Source organism: Triplophysa rosa, linkage group LG23 (assembly GCF_024868665.1).
Source record: "Triplophysa rosa linkage group LG23, Trosa_1v2, whole genome shotgun sequence".
In the NCBI taxonomy this organism is placed as follows: domain Eukaryota; kingdom Metazoa; phylum Chordata; class Actinopteri; order Cypriniformes; family Nemacheilidae; genus Triplophysa; species Triplophysa rosa.
In genome coordinates this window covers 1,023,964-1,027,755 of record NC_079912.1, presented here as the reverse complement: position 1 = coordinate 1,027,755, position 3,792 = coordinate 1,023,964, and the positions used below count along the sequence as shown (strand labels likewise).

At 36.8% G+C, this 3,792-nt stretch overlaps 1 long non-coding RNA gene across 1 annotated transcript in view; it reads right to left on the bottom strand.

The window, feature by feature from the left end:
- Positions 1-29: 29 nt before the first annotated feature.
- LOC130547424 (uncharacterized) overlaps positions 30-3,792 on the bottom strand; it is a 26,476-nt gene continuing 22,713 nt past the window's right edge. The window contains exon 8 of the long non-coding RNA XR_008961880.1: positions 30-3,792. This exon is cut by the window's right edge and continues 1,347 nt beyond it. This is a non-coding gene — a long non-coding RNA (uncharacterized LOC130547424).

The window sequence follows — 3,792 nt, the reverse complement described above, 5'->3', positions numbered from 1 at the left end:
TTAAGCTCCATTTCCATGTCACTGTAACACTTATCTAAGTAAGACGAAAACGTCTTTCGATCAGACAGAGCTGCTTTTTTGCCACACACAGGTATTTTGAGTAATATGCACCTAAAAGACGGAGATTCTACAGTACGCAGCGGTAGCATCTCTTCTACTATGTAGCCTGCGATCATTTTTTTAAGCTCACCTTCAGACACTTTCTGCACTGCCGATGTAAAAACAAGTTTTGCCTGCTTAGCAGGGGTTGCCGCAGTGTTATCTGCCGATGACGATGAACATGGATCACTGAAAAGTGTTCGTCTATGCTGCCTTGTCAGGTGCTTCAGTAGATTACTCGTGCTATTGACAGCGGCTGATAGTTTTTTCTCCCCAGGACATAGCTTACATTTTACCGTAATGTTCTTCTCTGCCTGTGTCAAAAATGTGAAGTAATTGGAATATTTCCATTTGGCAAAACAGCCAATCGCTTCTGCCGAGTCCGACATCTTCCACTTCAAACAACGACACTGTTACGCATCAAACTGGCTCGAAATCACACGCAACAGCGTCTACCGCTAACGATTTTAAAGGGCCAGCGTTCACTTTTACCTTTAGATAATACATTAAGATTTTAAATTAAATAATGATTTATTCAAAACAGTTAAATTAATTTACAATATGTAACGCAAGTACATTATAAGTAACTGTAATGAAATTACCTAAAAATTAACAGTAATCAATTACTCTACTTTTTCAGTGGATAAGTAATTTAATTACAGTAACGCGTTACTTAGTAACGCGTTACACCCAACACTGCTTATACGTACTGCACAGTTAGCCGACTGTGTGTGAACAATGTTTTTATTTCATTTCGAGTTTCGTTGTAATTGAGAATCCGTAAATCTTTTATTTTCGTTTTACAATTTAGCTTAAGATGGCGGTATGTAGGCTATAGGCTATCCTTTTATCATGAAGGGAAAAATGTTTTGTTCTTATTGCACCTTTGCTGCTTATTGTTCTGTATTTACCAATAAATAGGTTATAAAAACAGGCCTATATTTTCCTTTACAATGCCGTTTTTGTTACCTAAAAAAATCTATATAATAATAACGCGGCAATAGCTTTTTTGTCAGCATTTCCCTTGTTTCTGTATGTGAACAGTCTCCATCATTTTTAGATTTTTGATCGTCAAAAGCTTATAGCGTTTTATACTGAATGCATGCAGCATGTACAGTCTATATGTAAATAGAAAAACAAACGCGTTCGTATGGGAAATCGTTTTTAACAGCCACTGTACAGTAAGCAGACTTAGCCCCCAGCTGTTGCATTAAGGCCTTACACCGGTTGGCTTGTTAATAGGCGTTTCTTGTCATTTAATCAGTTGTCAGCAACAGGGTAGTGTTCTGACATTTAAAAACATGACCCGATAAAACAACTCAAATGGAACGAAGATGGTCCGGACGTTGTGAAGGTGTTTTTCTTTATCATGGAGAGGATAATGTCATCATCCACCACTTTGATCTCATATGGACACCTAGGATTGTTTTGTTACTGAGCTCAGCGGTGTGTTTTTTTTTTCTTAGAATGTACCAAATTGTTGATTGGGCCGCTCTTAATGTTCCTGGCATCTTTCTGACGGATGTGTAGTGTTTTTGAAATCTAACTATGGTCTGTTTCACTTGCATGGAGATCTCCCTGAACCCCATGATGTGGGGTCACAGCAACAGCTTCCAAATGCAAACACCACATGTAGAATCAACTCCAGACCTTTAACATGCTTCATTTATGACAAAATTATCGATTATCGATCAGGGCCGAGGTCAGGTCATAGAGATAAAACATACTGACACATACAAAATTCTCTCTCAGGAAATCTCTCTTTAAGGACCACTGTCTCAGAAAAAATGCCTTACACTCCATGAGAGGTAAAGCCAGACACGGAGCATGACTAACAGCCAGCGGGTGGGAATGAATATGAGCTAAAGAGTGAAGAAGTGAAGCCGGACACGGAGCGGTCGTCAACAATGGTTTGTGTGTTAAAGTAACCCGGTCACAGCGCTGCCAGAGGGTTTTATGTGATGGATTGATTACAGCTCTCAGGAAATCTCACTTGAAGTTTTGCTGTAAAAAGACTCTGCAAGAAAGTGAATCTTGAGGTCCATAGTTGAGGACCGCTGTTCTAACGTAAAGACAGACTGTTTCCTGTCTTGATTTCATTTTGTTTACGTTAATCATCTCTTATGATTATTAACTATGATTTTACTGTAGTAATCGGTGTTTTTTTGTGGCAGATTCACATTTGTGTTATCACTTGTTTTCTTTAAGTTCCTTAACCATATAAAGCTATTTGTATCATATTTAATACATGAGTTTCTAGACCTCTCTCAGATCAATCTGACACGTGTCTTCCGTCCTCTGATTAATCATAAGTGCATGCAAGCCTTAGTGAGCTTTTGAATGTTATTTCCAAAATGTCTGACTTCATTTAGTGACTTTACTGACACGTGTTTGATAGAAAGAACGTTTTCGATTTTTAGAATAACTAACACTGCAAAAAACTTTCAAGGTTTCTTTGTTTTGTTTTCCAGGGCAAATATCTAAAAATTATTGAATCAAGATGCATTTTCTTGATGAGCAAATTGACCAAAGAAAATAAGTCCTGTACGGTGCTGCAGATGTTATCAGTATAAATATAGATGGCAAATCAGGGTTGTAAAAAGGTCCTATTTGAGTATAAAATCAAATTAAATGTTTTAAATGGCATTAATAATGTAGTTTTTAAAATAAACATAGATGTAATTGATAGTTCTGATTATCTTGTTATTGATCCAAAATGATACCTATAGTGTTGTTCCATCTTGTTCATAAGCCGAAACTGATAGATCTAACTACCCTGCAGACTTGGATGTCAGAGGGGAAGAACAGCAGGCAGGAGACGAAGTGAAGTTATAATAAAATGACCAAAGTTTATTGTAGAGAGAAAACAGTTGCGTTCAGATGCCCATTCTAACCCGTTGACTCTATCGCCGGCGACTTTGACTAGAAACACAATGAGCAGGTGTTATTATACCAACATAGACAGTGGAAAATGACTGCTTCACAGCATCGTCTCGTGACGTTATGAACCTTGAGCACGAGACCACTGCAAACTCATATCTACTTGTGAAGACAAAACAAATGCAGCATCCAACAGAATGTAGAATATAACAAAGAAGTGAATATAATCTATAACTAATAAATATATAGCAAAATAAAGAATAAAAGGATAAGAAAATAAATACAACACAAAATGTATGTTTGTACTCTCAAGTCAGAATTTCATCATCTTTAGACAACAAACACACACACAGGTTGCTTTTAAGAAATTCAGATCCTACGATCTATCATAATCAAAACATCACATAAACAAAATATCATAAAAATGTTGTTTGTCAATGACTTTGTCAAAAGTTCCAATAAACACTTAAATTAAAACTATATCATTTTCTGGCTATTGTTTGATGTTTCAGGCTCAGGGTTAATCATAGTAGACTATGGTTCATTTTCAGAAGGGATGAGTTTTTCCAACAAACAATATTTCAGTGCAGCTTTGTGTTGATTTAGACTCGATTACTCAGAGTTGTCCTGTTGTTTGACAGAACAGTACATCTGCGAGCGCGTATAAACATAAACGTGTAAATGCCACATCTGGTCTTGTGCAGTGAGAGACCATCTGCAGAAAACACTGAGCAATGTGACTGATGAGTGTGCACATGATTCATCTTAAAACATCTTAAAAACACCACACAGACAATTAAACAACTTTAACAT